The sequence below is a fragment of the Arctopsyche grandis genome, chromosome 10 (genome assembly GCF_051622035.1).
Source record: "Arctopsyche grandis isolate Sample6627 chromosome 10, ASM5162203v2, whole genome shotgun sequence".
Lineage (NCBI taxonomy): Eukaryota > Metazoa > Arthropoda > Insecta > Trichoptera > Hydropsychidae > Arctopsyche > Arctopsyche grandis.
Genome location: NC_135364.1, coordinates 25,354,787 through 25,371,375, shown reverse-complemented (window position 1 = coordinate 25,371,375; position 16,589 = coordinate 25,354,787). Strand labels below are relative to the sequence as shown.

General features: G+C 33.6%; 1 protein-coding gene and 1 non-coding gene across 7 annotated transcripts in view; both read right to left on the bottom strand.

Annotated features, from left to right (window-relative positions):
• Positions 1-16,589, bottom strand: part of bru3 (CUGBP Elav-like family member bruno 3) — a 725,332-nt gene that overhangs the window by 39,426 nt on the left and 669,317 nt on the right. The window lies entirely within an intron of this gene.
• Positions 13,084-13,201, bottom strand: TRNAL-CAA (transfer RNA leucine (anticodon CAA)). The gene is made up of 2 exons: positions 13,164-13,201; positions 13,084-13,128 (listed from the first exon to the last, which is right to left on the bottom strand). It is a non-coding gene; the product is annotated as a tRNA-Leu (tRNA).

The following is a 16,589-nucleotide window of genomic DNA, read 5'->3' as shown; positions in this document are numbered from 1 at the left end:
ATGTCTTAAATACATTTAGTGCTCTCTTATCGTATAAGAAAATGAGGAAAACTTTCTGTTCATTGAGGTAAACATGTACTAAGCATATAGCCGATTGTTTTTTACGATATGTGGGCTTTGTGTAGTTTGATTTTGTGACTGAAAAGGTCAAATTGTGACAGTGCCGCGCTGCCCAGTTTGAGAACCAGACGATATTGTGCACACGCTCCGAATGAAGTGAAAGCGTACCTATTAAGACGTGTCAAAGGGAGAGAAACGTAATTTGAATTTCGTGTGAGGTTTCTCCGTATTGGCGGCGTTCTTCTTGTTGCCAGAGTTTCCCGGTAAGTCGAGGGGAGGAGGAGGAGGGAGAGTTGTGCGGTCCTTTCCACCCCTATCACCCCGTGGATGTGGAGGAGGACGATGGAAAATTCGCCCTATAATTATGTGCCTATAGTTGTGCCACGCGGGCCGAGAGAGAGGAGCGAGGAAACGCGCGGAAAGTTTAATCAGACAGGAAATGGTGTTAAAATTTGTGTTATTACGGGGGCGCGGAATGAATATTCGCCATTTCGCCGCGGGGATATACATATAATGAATACGTTGAAAAGCCATGAATTTAAGTTTTATTAGATTGAAATTTCCGCCACCCGCGGGAATAAAGTGCGCGCGAAGAAGAAAAATGGCAGTAAACACGCGCTTTCTGGGTTAATTACCAACAAACGCGGAATTCACCCCCCCGCCCATCGAAAGATGGGGGTAAGCTTAGCCCCCTCATGCTGCTTCGGCCGGAATTATGGAAGTATTATTTCGTACGTTCATACGTTTATATGGAGCGTGAAAGGCACCATTGCAACGATGAATATATTAATAAATTTCAAGGCGAGTTAGCATTCAAAGGAGGCTCTCTCTCTAGAGAAGGAAAAAAATAATGAAATAAACATTCCCCGTTCTCTCGTCTCGAGAATAAAAGGAAAGGCAATAAGGGAAAAATCGCGCATGCGATGAAAATTGAGTAGATTAATTTATCGCATATTTGATGAGTTTAGCTTCAGGCAGGAAGGGAAGGGATTCCGAATGTTTATTATATTATATTGAGATTTTTCCCCGTGCGATTTCCCTTTATGAATACGCGGCTACTCATATAATATTCATGTTTAAAGTTTTTGCAAAATCGTGTCGGTTTGCGGTGGAGTTTCGAGCAATTTTCCTTGTAAATAAAATCAGGAAATCAGTATGAAGTAAATATATTTTTATTTTTGACCCTTGAAATTGGTTATTATACAATATGTGGGAAATATTCTTCAAAAGAAGTAAAAGCAATAACAATCCAAAATTAAATAAATACAATTCTTTACAATCAACATTTTGTATTACCAGATTTGTGTTTACTGGGCATAGATCTATAAGAAGTCATATTTTTACTATTTCCATCAAATTTGAGCAGTTTTATACTATATTTTATTTCATTTTACATAGATATATACCAGGAAGGTCTAACAAGTAGACCCCAATTCCCCTTTCTAGACAATTAATTACAAACATTGCAGAATTTTTATTACATAAATCACTATATTTCGAGAGTATATTAGTTAATGAATTAATCCATAGAGACATTTATGAATTAAGACTTGTACATACATTTTTACACATTGTACATTAATCAAATTCAGATATTTGTAAAGGCGGGTAGGATGATTTTTGCCAATTTGATGGAGGAACCGTTTCAACAATGAAATCATATAAATTGGCAAACTCTGATAGGAAACGATCGACTTGGAGTCACAAATATCCAAATCTGACCAGCAGCATTAAAGATTAGCACGGGATCGAACCCGGTAACCTCTCGGTGTCAAACCTAAACGCAACGGCTAAGTGTTTGAAGTTATGTAATGTTTGAACATATTGACTTCACTATCGCACCACACTGTATCACAATGAAAGAACACACGCAATGATGACATTGTGAGCGTATCGGCATGCAAAGAAGAACTTCGATTACACCGATTTCGCTGAAATCCGACATGATTGAGAATTACTACTCGTCGGGTTTTATTGCCCCCCATAAATCCGGACCCAACGGCTTCTCAACAATTTGCGTCCCATCCCTCCCCCTCCCGATCCCACCCCATTTCTAGCCATCCCTACGCGATTACCTACCCCCTCCCACATCCACCTTCAATAATAACAAAGCGCATAATTTCGTTTCAGGAGGGCACACCGGAGTGTCCTCTCCTTGCCGGGCCGCAATAAAACGTTAATGCGACCCCTACTACACCACCCAACCACCCCACCACTTTACTTTGTCTTATAATCCGACCGGTACGATTTCCACATTGAAATTGCAATTAGACTCGAGGTATCCGTCCCGCAGTGCCCCCGAAGATATTCCGGGAGAATAGGCCGCCAATTGTTATACCTAGATATGATTTTATTATTTTTAATTAATTTGAGGTCAAGTGATATTGTCTTCAAAAACAAACAACCAATTCCAATCAATGACAATTTAAAATACAATGTATTTTCATAAATACATTAACCATTTATAATAAATATCTATAAATAGCTACAACTTTAGTTGCTTATGAATCTGCTTATTATTGTCGGAAAAAACTTGATTTTATAACCAACTGATCCTTTTCCATTGGGGGAGATTCACTTTTCCATCTTTTTCCTACATTTGTTTGCAGCTACTCCTTGAAGATACTCCCCTAATAGTCAGAGAAACGTTTTCATTTTATTTTTATTTAATATTGAGGCAATTTAGCGATTAAGAGCTAGTACTATGTAACTTATAGATATTCTTAATTTTGTAGAGGAAACGCTGGATCGATAGGATCAGGTCTTGTATCTCAATTTTAAACCAACCATTTATAAATATGTAAAGTTTCTATACCCACTAACAAAACCAAATTTGCGACTGGGGAAGTGTAACAATCTATATCAGTTCGATCGAATCTTCTTCCCAAAGCTAGAAACCTTTCAGCTTCAAGAGCTTCAGAATTCAATCCCATCAGTTGTTGCTGACCAGACCTTGGATATGTGACTCCAGGTCGACCGTTCCCAATCAGAATTTGCCAATTTATCTGATTTTCATTGAAGCGTTTCCAACAAATTGGCAACCTGCATCCATTTTCTCGTAAAATTTCGAATTTCGCCGATTTGTATAAATGCTACAAATTTGTCCATATAAGTATGCCTCTGTGGATCGATGTTTAATGTTTAATCGATGTTTGTATTTGCCTTGTATAATACTTCCGTATAATGTTTGACCATAGATATATAAGGTTGTATACCTGTATATATGACTAATAATTCTTAATCTGTATACTATACTCATCGCTTTGAAGTAATCTGCTAAGACGAGTGTGTATGATTGATTAAAATAATAAAGTAAAAATATAATTTGCCTAAAGACACAAAAAAATACGCGTTTTTTAGAAAATTTTGTAGATATACTCTAGTAAGCCAAATATATACGTTGCATCCCAATGTAAACCGCACCCTGGATTATTTTGGTGATTTGTTATCCTTGTATTGAAATATATACATTAGTTTGACAGTGATCGATAACCAAATTTTAGGAAATTTGCGAGAAACTTAAGATAAGATCGAAGATAAGTCGAAGTAATAAGATCGTATGAATTAATAGTGACATAAAGAAACGCCTCTCATAGCTGGAGTCAACATATATGTCCCGTGCGACACTTTAGAGTGTGTTCTTACCATTATAAATACATAGTTTGTCGATTTTATCTCACAATAATTGTTGAAACAGTGCAATATAAGATCATTATCCATCCCCAATTTCAATTATTTCAACTACAGATAGCAAATAGTACGAGCTGGAGATGAAAAGCTTTTCCAAGAAGACTTTACTATCTATGTATGTATGTATGTATATATGTATGTACATAGCAATAGTGCAAATATTTGACACGATGAAGTACACAATGCTTGAAATCGTATATGTATGTATTTATATATGTATTCTTCTACATACTAGATTGGCATTTTATCTCAATATAAAATTAACACGATTTAGTGTTATGTCTGTGTATTAGTACTGTGTATGAAATATTTTAGACTGAGAATAATTTTTATTGAGGATTATAAATGATGGTGGTTCAAAGCTTGCGGTGGATAAAAAGGAGAGCTTTCGGGAGAGCCCGGCGTCCGTAATGAAACACAACTAAGCCATTAATATTACGATTCCTCCCATTCCTCAGGGCAAACCCTTCGCAGATTTATTAGAAAGCAAACGGTGGTCGCATTTGTCGTTCACCGCAAAATTAATTAACATTTTCAAAAGAGAAATTCCTCTGAAATATTAAAACGTCATTCGCCTCTCGAGAAATTCAATTTTTAACTCTAGAATATTACTCCAACATGTTTCCGGCGTGAAAAGTAGCAAAAAATTCAAAGGAATCAAAATATCATTAGTCGTAGTTTCAAATTAAAGTAATGAAATGTTGGAAAAATGCGATTCAACGAGAGTTTTCAACGAGACGAGATGAAAAGTGTACGGAGTCATTCACGAAATCACGTACTGAATCAAACTTAAATGAAAATTTCAACACTAAAATATTTGCCAAAGACAAATTCAACTATACACAAAATTTAATCTCAATGGTTTTAAATCGGAAAATAAATATTTTTGAATTTTTTTCTACAATTTCGTATTTGATTTAACCCTTTGAAATGAACCACTAAGCAAACACGTTTACTACACAGTAGCCATCGTCACAGCAATTGTTAGCTTATTTGGAATGAAAAGCCAACGTTTTTTTTCGGAATGTTTTCCATATTTATCCGGGATGTAATTACTACGTAAAAATAAATAACCACAAACCGTATATCCACACACAATCTGTACAAACAAGTGGATATAAAGAGTATTGCCAATTTGTTTAAAAGCCTCACACGCATCAGATACATTTAACCGCACATACAATTTCGAATCAATTACGCTTGAATGGATACGCTATTTATTTGCGCAAATTTGAATTTGATCAATTGCCAAAAATACATTTTTTTAATGTATCGTTATTAATCATAGTGGTTACGAAACTCAGTGGTTAAGCGATTGTTTTCCCGGTTGATGATGACTTCAACATTCAAATCGAATATATCCGTCAGAGTTTGCCTATTATTGCTATGAAATCATGATTGACTTCAGAAGAAAAATTAGAAATAAATCAAAGATAACATTTTCAAAGAAAACTCCACCGGATAGTAAAATAGTACAGATGGTTGACGTGGTACAAAATAAATTTTCAATACTTAGTACTAGTAGATGAAAGTCAAAGGGTGATTTTGGTACAAGTTGACTGTACCTTGAGGACTTGGTGTGCTATTATGTGCTCGTGTTCGGATACGACGAAACTGGGGGATGACATGGAATTTGTATCGACAAAAGGGTGAGAAAGGAAACGGGCCAAAGGGGGGTTTGTGGTCGTCGGATCTCGTGGCATTGATTCAATCCGGGAGTGAGAAACAAACAACACTGTGAACATTATATCGTTATTCCATTATGGCCGAGCTGTGTTTACGACGGATCCGTTCAAATATCGAATATCTTGACGTGGTAACGTGGAAATATTTGAATTGGAACGGTCGTAATGGGAACCGCAAGATCGGAAATCATTACATTCATCTGAGGTCTATTTGAAGTACATATATTCGTATATATAATATATAATACTATTGTAATGGAAGGCGTAATCTAATATTTTAATTGTATATTTTATATCAAATGCATTATACCTAGGGTTGCCAACGGGTCTCTTTAATAACGTGTTCTCTTTTTTAACACATTTCTTTTGTTCTCTATATTTTTTATATTATGCCCATAACGTCCTATCTTTCAATTTTGATAATAATTTCACGCAGTCCATACTATAGGTATATTTTCTCTCACAAGATATGACGTGAGTGGAGAGGTTTTTGCAATACCTGGCCAAAATGCCATGTATGTAGAAAGAATATTTTCCATGATCAGCGGACAGTGGACTAAAGAAAGAAATAAGTTGAAAATTTCCACTGTCCGGGGTATTTTAAGTGTAGTATATAATTACAACAATATGGCAAAGTATGAAAACGATCGGAAAAGAGGCAAACTTTTTCCTGAATTGTAATCGTAAGTGAAACGTAAAGGAGGTGTCTAAAATTATATCGTGTTTAGAATTTTATAAAGAAATCAAAGAAAATAAGAAACTTTTGCAGCAACTTAGCAGTGTAGATAAATATAACAACAGAGGCGATGACATTGAGAGTGACAATGAAGATGATTTAATTCAACAATTAATTTTTCAAGTTCATAACTACATATATACATACATGTATGTAGTATTGAAAGTGGAATAAGTCATATAATATTTCGTTTGAGATAATTGGACTTTAGCGTAAATTTGTTTTAAAAATTATTTTGATACTACATAAAAATATATATGTACATTATGATTCTTTTACATAGATATAATCTTTCCTGTACTGGTGGAATTTTACGATTACCTTGTAAAATAATGATATTTTTGGTATCTTAAATGACTTATTTCACTTTAATAATAACCTGCACAATTATAAAATCGAAAGCGAAGTAAGAAGAGGCTAGTAAAAAATAAACATATTTTGTTCTCTTTTTTTGTCCATGACACTTGGCAACCCTATTTGGCAACTATTAAAAATTTTTCTCAATCGTCATTTATTGAAGTTTAATTAAGTCGATTATGATTAGTTTAGACTGATTGACGAGAGTTCAAAGTCACCGTTTTGTCGGAATCTCCAAATATAAAGCGCGTCTGGCAGAAGCGGTTTTTTTTTTCAGAATGTCATCATTTTTTTTAATGTTCGAGTCATTATTGTGAAAATAAAAGTCATTGAGGGCTTTTTTGGGTATACGTATATTTATTTTAATCACAAAAAACCCGAAAAAGCATTTGGATTTATGAAACATAAGCAGGCAAAAAGACCTATTGAAAGATTATGTATGCGTCGATTATTTCATTTAAAATATTATTAATATCATAAAAAAATCGTCATGTAATTGAAAATGGAATTTAAATTTGAATTAACTATCGCGCCTTTCTTTGTTATAAAAGCTTTAAAAAAATCGTATCTTTTTAGCTCATATAATATATAAAATATATACGTATAAAAAGAGTCTGAGTCGTACATATTTAATTATGCAAAATGTCTGTGTTTCATGCTTGGCTGTAAAGCTTTTCATTGCACTCGGTTGTATTATAAGTGTGTTGGAAAAGGGGTTTAGACTAATTTACATATTTCTTATTTATTTTCTTATCAAGAGCGTTGCGTCGGGGAGTTGAATGTGCTCGGTAATTTTTCATCATTAAAACAGATGCTGCGTTCAAAATGGAAACGAAAGTGTTCCTCGACAATGAAATATAAGTTCAATCTCGATTTACAATGGAAGGCGTTCAGCTTTTAGCGGAGATACGTAGATATATAGCACGTATAAGTATATACATATATATACATAATACATTCAAAGCGAGGCAAAGATATGGGAGTTTAAAAATATTTTTGTATTATTTAATTATTAAATAAATTATTAGCATGACAAAACATGGTAAAAATACTCTAATTTCAAATTTTGAGAGAGTTTATGTCTTCTACTTGGCATACTTGAGCTTGAAACAAAAACTCGAATGCATGACAATATGCATACTGCTAGTGTTCTGCAGTATGAGTCCTGCATTACTTTCAAGCACGTGTTGCAAACTTTTTAAGCGTGCAAATTCTCTGATTAAACTTTTTACGATTTGATTAACGACTCAAGATTTTTAAACTAAGCGTCCAATCGTAAAATTCCAAGAAAAGAATATATAAAATTCATTGCTCTTAAATTGGTCTGGTACCAACACTCATACATACATATTATATAATGTAATTTATATTATATGTACATATATGTATGTATATAATACACATCAAATACATTACGTTTTTATTTCTACAATTACAAGTAAAAGCCTCTGAGTAAATATATAAATATATAAAGGTTTTTTCTTTAAAGGATATAAAATAAATTAAAACAAATTTTAATTATAATAAATCACAATCCCGACATACATATGTACATACATACATATTATATATGTACATATATTTAGGCGCAATTATTTGTTTTTATATATAACATAAAAAAGACTACCGAAAATAGCACTCTTTTAAGATTGAAACTAGGGATTCCAATACCGGTATCACTGAAATCGGTTCTACATATTTTTAGTCAAAATTTGACCTTCGGTACTAACGGTAGTACCGAAATATAATTTAAATTTAATAAAAGCTGAATTCTTTAGAATTTCGAAAAAAATGTAATGTCAGCTAGTTTGTATGGATTCAACATTTTTTTTACTTGTTATTCAAAGGTATATATAAGTTTATTATAAATTTAAAACCAAAGTAAAAGTATGCCAAAAAGAGACTACAAATACATATGTACATACATATATTGATTAATAGCTGACGTTTTCGGAATTTTATTATTTTAAATTGAAAATTGTTTGAATAATATTCAAAAGCTAAAACCAGCCCTGCCAAATAAAATTTCGTCAAAGAAAGTAGCACGTAAAAATTTATTTACTTTATTTTGACACTCGCTGATCTTAATACCGGTAGTGGGATTTTTAGTTAGTATTTTTGGAATTCCTGGATGAGAAATAATTTTTAAGTTTTTTCCACATCCCTACAGGAAAGAAATAAGACTATGAAATTTTCAAAGTCTACACAATTTCTTAGGGAAGTTTGAAAGACTTTAAAACAAAGCTTTGTATGGAAAAAAATGTAAATACTTCAGAAAATTCAAAATATTATTAACTATTGTATGTATTTAATGCTTTTATATTTGTAAATTAGATTAATATAATAGCTAATATATATTCTGAGAGCTATGCATATGTATATATGTACAAACGTACATAGATTCAATAGAAGAAAATCTTTTTTGCGCGTTTGGAAAGGGGTATTGAGTAGTGTGGGTGGGAAATTCGCAGTGTTTAATATCATTATACGTGAAAAAAAAAATACGCACTGCGCAGGGGATTAAGAGATTCGAAGTATAGTTAAACAACTAACAAAGTGAAGCAATAAAGCGATTCTCATCACGAATCTCATTTTGCGAACTTTTTCTCGAGTGAATAACAAAGACATTTTTGGCCGAGGGTTTGAAACGGGTGAAAACTTTGAAACAAACAGGTTTTTGTTTCATAGGTGATTTAATAAGACGCAATAAAATCGTTGAATCCGAAAATATTGTTAAAGTTCGATAATATTACGATCTTTATCGACTATATGCACACAGTGTGTGTGTGTGTGTGTGTAAATGTGATTTCGCCTCGAGGCTATGCGGAGACTGTTCTACAAAGATCCATTTCTTTAATGGCTTATAACCGATATCATTATGGCTTTTGGAAATTTATATGTACGTACATATATATATCATCTATAGGTACAATCGGAATCGTTATCTGAAATTATTATTTTCAGTTGCAGCGAGTTGGAGGAGGGGATGCTGTTCATTTCAGCATCTAAACATGAATATTTCGCTGCAATTTTCTTTTACAACGCACAGTATTTTTATTGGTCTCCTTATTAAATTCGTGAATCATTCTCGAAAAATTCGTTCTATTTTATTTTATACGAGACGAAGCTCTAAAAATTTATGTGGCGAGATGATGAATATTTTTACAAATGAAATACTATTATGTTTTACGACAAATTGATTAGTTTATTTCTTCGTGGCTTATCAATATATTTGTACATATGTAGGTATGTACATATATTGATTATTAGATAGTTGAAATAAAATATTTCAACTAATTGTCATTGAAACGTTGTATGATTGGCATTACGAGAATAGATAGGAAACGGAATTCGTGAGTGAAAAGTTTGACAACTGTATAGTTGATATAATGGAGAGAGTGAAATGGGGCAAAGAAGTGCTTGAATGGTACTTGAGAGAATGTAAAAGGATGCAAAGCAGATGGCTGTATGAAATCATAAGAAAATGTGAGGCGAGATGGGTGATGGGTGAGATTTATACAAAGTACATACATAAATGTACAATATTTGGTCATAGGCGACGCTTTGGGACAAAACCCATAATTGCAACATGGTAAATATAATTTTCTATAAATAAATAATAAAATAATATATTATATATTTAGCCTGATTATAAATTTCATATTTTATTTTTAAATTTTGTAGTAAATTTGTAATTATAAATTTTTTTTATGTATCAATTTTGTAATATTATATACTATAAACATTCATCTAATATATAATTTCGAAAGAGACTTTATATGTATGTATGTAAGTATGTAAGTATCTTTGGTTGGGATCTTCGTAAACTAAACAAAGTTTCTATGATGACAATTCAATTGGTTGAATATTATATTTTAAATAATAAATAAATTTAATAAAAAAACTAATGAACATTTACAATTAGATTCGCCATGTTTAAGCTGTTTATATTACAAATACTGAGCGAAGCCGGGTAAAACAACTAGTACTTATATCTTATATAAATGAGTCATATATGTATGTACATACATTTAAGATAGAGACTAATTTCTTTATTGAGAAATATGAGTCATGAAAAATACTAAAGAATGTATAGATTTTCAAGCAAGAAAATATTTCCTTAATGAAAGTGGACGAAAAAAATGTAAAAAATGTACGCTATAAAAGAGGACAAAGCCTTCTTCAATAAAGTAAAAAGAGACGATCAGTTCCGGTCAAAGTAAATTAAATTTATTTCGTAGCGTTTTGGGGTTCGCACATTTTACGGTACCCCTCCGAAAGAGAACGAAGCAGAGGGAGGGGGGGGGGGAGAGAGAGTGCGGGTCCACAGAGCCACCCGAGCAGAGCCTGGGAGCGAAACGCGGAGTATGGGGTAGGGACGTATCTAAGAAAACAAAGAAAATTCCGATCGTGACATCCGACCATAGGGGGTTGGAGTCGGGGTTGTTTTCCCCGCCGAAGTAGATTGAATCTGTCGCTCAGGCCGCGATAATTACACGGCGGGATGTAGGGAAGGGCGAGCTGGGGGGGTTGAGGGGATGCTGTATACCTTGCGGCGCTTTAATTACGACCAGTGTGTAGTACATACAGTGGGGGGTGGGTTGGGTGGCGCTTATCGCCTAAACGACAATGAGAGAACCGTTTTAAAATGAATACGGCGACCTTAATTCAACCCCTGAATAATTAAGGGAAAAGTGGTGATAAATAACGCGAGACATCTGACGGATGCTGTTGCGATTTTGGTCTCGCGCACGTGTTATTTTGTGTACATTGTGTAATTTGCGGAACGAAACTGTGTCAATTTCGATATATCGTATAGTTCGTGGGTACACATGATATATGGATCTACAATGTTTGTTGATAAGAGACAGTCAAGGTCGGATCGTTGATTGATTGTATGTTACTAGCCGAATGGTCGAGTCTGGTATGTGTGAAAGGCTCGCAATATGGTTTAGCTTATATTATATTAGAGATGACGTTCAAAGGTACATATGCACCAGTTAACAGCCATAGCACAGCACATAAGCTCACGTAAACGACAGTTTCAATTCATACTATACAGCAACGCACGTGTCGGCACGTTCAGACAAGTTTTGACCGATCGCAAGGCAAAATCGGCTTACATATACTTTACAGAACGCGACGATACGGCGCAATATTGCTTACGTCGTATCAATATTGTCACAATATGACGTTCCCGAAAATATTCATATGCGAATGCGCACTTTTGTTAGTAGGCGTGCACTCGCTACTCGAATGGATTTTTTCGGCTATTGTTGTTATTTGCCACGTTATATCTGAATGTGTCCATATAAAATGCACCAAAGAAAACTTTTCGTACTGCCGGTACGTGCTGTAGAGTAGGGGGGCTAAGCTTCTTACATTCGCGTGCCAAAATTTCTAAATATTTATTAACTTAATATCAGTTGTGCCAAGAATTTTTCAATGTAGGAAAAAACGGGCTTTCAAGAATTGTATTGCAAAAATTAAAACAAAACTATTATAAAAGTTAAAGTAAAATTAATCAAAAACTTTAATAATAAATAATATAAAAAGTACTTTTAAATGTAATAATAAAATAATTTAAAAATTTGAATGTAATAATAAAAAATACAAGTAGGTATATAAAAATACAAAACAATTATTTATTAATGAGCTTATGCTTTATTCATTTATTAATAATAAGCCAAATTTTTTATATCTGCTTCATATTTTGTTACTTTCACCAAATATTAGTCAGTCAATGAATTCAAGATATACAGTAAAGACCTTAAATATTTCAAGTCTCATATTTCTAATTACTATATACATATGTACATATATACCGAATACGAATAATTCGTTTGAATTAATCGAAGTAAGTTCGACCTTATTACACACTGTTACCGAGTGAAAGTTTCATATTCCGATTTACACGACTTCGCTTTAACGCGGAGTGCAAAATATACACACTTTCAATCTATTTCTGTATAATTTATATGATTACGATAGTAGAACAATATTTTTTGAAGCTTATATGTAAGCAAGAGGGTATAGACGGGGTTGAGGGATGTATTATTATTATTATTATTATTTTAATTTTTGTATGTATTATAATATATTTAGACACACTATGAAATTATTCTATTGAAAAACTTGTATGGAAAAAGTATTGATGTTTTCATTTATTTATTTAATTTGAACTAAAATTTATTTGCAGCAAAATTATTGTATACAAATCCATATAAAATAAAATTGTATATTTGAAAAAAAAAAAAACTTTTTTTAAATGACCGCTAGGTGGTGTTGTCTCATACTATTTATAATATAGGTTTTTAATTAAATAAAAATGTAAATAAATTATTTACATATTCAATAAATATAATTAAATTTATTTTGAATTATTTTATAATTTTTTTTTGAGAAAAAACAATATTTAAAAAAAATAATTCGTTGAAATATTAAAAAAAAAATCTCAAATCACTGTCAAAAGTCGTTAAAATATACATTTTAAATTAAAAAATAAATAAATTCATAAATAAAAATGAAAAACAAAGCTGAAAAATGCAAAAGATATGTCAGAAGTGGGATTCGAACCCACGCCCTCAGAGAGGACCAGAACCGCTCGCTCTGCGTATACAGCAGATAAGGTTAACCTTGAGTCTGGCGCCTTAGACCGCTCGGCCATCCTGACAACTGACAATCGCACTCAAATTTACAATCACAAGCAACACCACACCAATCATAACCTAGCGCCATTTTGTCACCGATCTATTTACATACGAACACCTGCCCACACTATAGTTCCGCACGTTCGTTAAAAATAATTTCACATTCTCGGTAACATTTTGAATAATAGCCAAGCACATTAGCCTGTGGAATTTCCGCCCCCACCCTGTACGGGGTGGTCCCATTGTCGGTCAACGCGAACCCGGAAGCTGGGCCACACGGCACTGGGCTTATCTCAACACAATACCAGCTCGTTATTAATGAACTACCTCCAACTGTCTATGATAGTTAGGAATGTTTTTGCCACACCGCATAACAATAGAGGACTGCTGACTGAGTACCGTTTAGATACCAAGCTCTCCACCCCGTGCATTCGCAGCTGTACATATATAATACATACCTCAAATCGAAAATTATTATTCTTTGGGTTTATGTATGGGGTGGTGAAATTTTCGACGGTTAAATTTGCCCAGACTGCGTTGAATTTGCGTTATTGCATAATTTAAGCCTCTTTCACGTGTTTGGGGAGCGTTTCGCTGGAGTAGGTACGTTGCGGAAACATTATGGTCGGAAGTATGCAACTAGGAGTTGAACACGAATGATATATGGTGGCGGTCACCATAATATTATTGTGTGCACCTTAAAGTTTCGGTCGCTAACTAACACCCAATTGTTACAAAATACACATTTCACAATGTAACATATGAATTCGCCATTAGTTTCAATGGAAAGAAATAGCGAATATTGAATAAATCTCATGGGGACTACTTTACAATACTAAAAACAAACCAATACACACTGTCTATATAAAATAGGAGAAGGAGAAATGTGACAGAGGCTTAATACTCCTATGGATATTCAAGGGTACTAAAGATTTAGGATTATCAAGAATTCTTTAAAATATCATCTGCTCCCATACCTTTATTTGACTTCATTGAAAATGGTACCCAAAAGAATTTTAAATTTACATATTACAATATTTTGGGTACCATTGCAATACATATTTTGTCCATCTTTCACCCAATCTTCTAACCACAAGTCTTAATTATTCATTTAATCTAGTCATACCTCCTACCCAGGTGTTTAAATGTCTGTTTTCAGAAATTGATGTATTTATTTTACATAAATATGTATAAACCAGGAAAGCCTAACAGGCAGACCCCAATGCGCCTTCCTAGATAATTAATTACAAACAATGCAGCATTTTTATTACATAAATAGCTGTATTTCGAGAGGCTAAAGAACACGAAATAAACAATTAATTAATTAATGAATTAATCCATTGAGACATCTATGGATTTAAGCTTGTGCATACATTTTTACATATTGTATATGTATATAAATCAAATTCAGATATTTGTGACATAGCGAGTAGGATGATTTTTGCCAATTTAATGGAGGAACCGTTTCAACAATGAAATCAGGTAAATTGGCAAACTCTGATAGGAAGCGATCGACCAGGAGTCATAAATATTCAAGTTTGACCAGCAGCACTACAGATAATATACTCAGAATAAATTCATTTCAATCAAGATCAAATCACCTCTCGATGCTTGTCAAAAGCCTAAAGCCATGCTGCTGGCTCGGCGGTTGGTTTATATAAAAACAAGTATGAATTTTACTAAAAATATGTATGTAGTTATAGAATGCTCATATTTTTTCATATTCTAAACGTCGTTATTTGCCGCCCCCGGTAGTGTGCCGCCCTTGGGCTGTGTCTCACTCTTCCACAACTATACGGCATCATTGATCATATTATCGGGGCTCCTGTATAACCGAATTATACGCGAATATCAAGAGACCAGATCGAATTATTTCTTAGTAGTTTTTCACACCGAAAGCACAATTAAGTATATAAATTTTTAAACACAGATTTTAGAACGCGACTTGGCGAAAGTACCAACATACATGCATACGAACATATGGAATTGTTTCGTTATCTATAATACAATCATGCGTCGACAGCGGAATAGTTATCAAATTTTACCATCAACCCAAAAGTTTTCAAAGGTATAATTAAGTTTAAGTATAAAGCGCAATCTCCAAAAAGTAGTACGACTTTAGCAATCTACTAGTTCTATCTTATGTGGGCGACTTGTTAATGTGAGCATTCACTTAGAGACTTTTTTGCAAACAAATTGGCAGGCTAGTATCTAGCAATTTGTCTGCAAAAGTGGTTGTTTAGAGACTAGCAACTAAGCTTTACATAGTGGATATGAGTGGAGTGGAGAGATTTGTCTCTGGTGGCATCTCAAGTAACGATAGATGTAGCCAGAGATCCTACGAAAGATTTGTCTGGCGATAAATTTGCCACCGGTGTGTATGAAGAATTCATTTTTTTTTCACAGTCGTAACTTTCCATCCAATCATAGGAACTGATTAAAATGCTCCACGATTGTCAGTCACCGGTTTAATACTGCCCGCACGTCGACAAGTTGGTGACTAGAATTTCATATCAAATGCACCACCCACAGCGGTCGGGTTTATTACTCGACTGCAATTAAATGCATTCGAAAGGAAGGGGGAGCTTTAACGGCCGTCACACCAGACCAGCTTATCATCGTTATGCGGTTTAAGTTTGTCAATATTGCAAATTGAATGAGAGGCGAAGGGGATAAAATTTATGCGCAGGAGAGCAAGCAATGTCACATTTATATGCAAGTTCGACTTGGAAAAGTCAATAGCGTGAAGTTTAATGGGGCACTAACTTGATGAAATCAAAACTAACACAGAACCATTCTACATACATACATACATATATTGAGATATGATTTGGAATGAGGTCACTTTTAATTGCGTTCTAAAACGACTTTTGATCTGAAGTTATGGGAACTACTAGACGGAGGTCTTTAAAACTTGTCTAAACTTAAATATTCTTTGCTTCGTAGCTCAATTCTCGGAAGTATCATTCGAGCGATTATTTTTAACATTTTATATGTATTTTATCCTATTTGTGTTCATACCCTGCTGATTTCCACTTCTTTCAACATCTTCATTTAATTAACTACATATGTTTGATTTTATCCATGTCTTTCCTATATCTTGTCTTACTTTCATGTCTTGTCAACTTCCATTTTGCTATACATATCCCTCACTTTATGTACTTAGTTGAACAAACTTCTAACACATAATATATGCAAGTTCCTCATTCTTATCGACCTATTTCATACTATCCGTTTCCAATCTTTGTGTCATTCAATATTCATATCGCTGATTTTCAGTTTGCTCTGCACATACATACATACATATATCACACAAGCTCAAATTTTCATCCTTCTTCACTAGCCAAAACTTTTCTCTGTAGATGAATGGTAAAATCCCGAATTTCATAACATATTGTTGCGTAGGGGGTT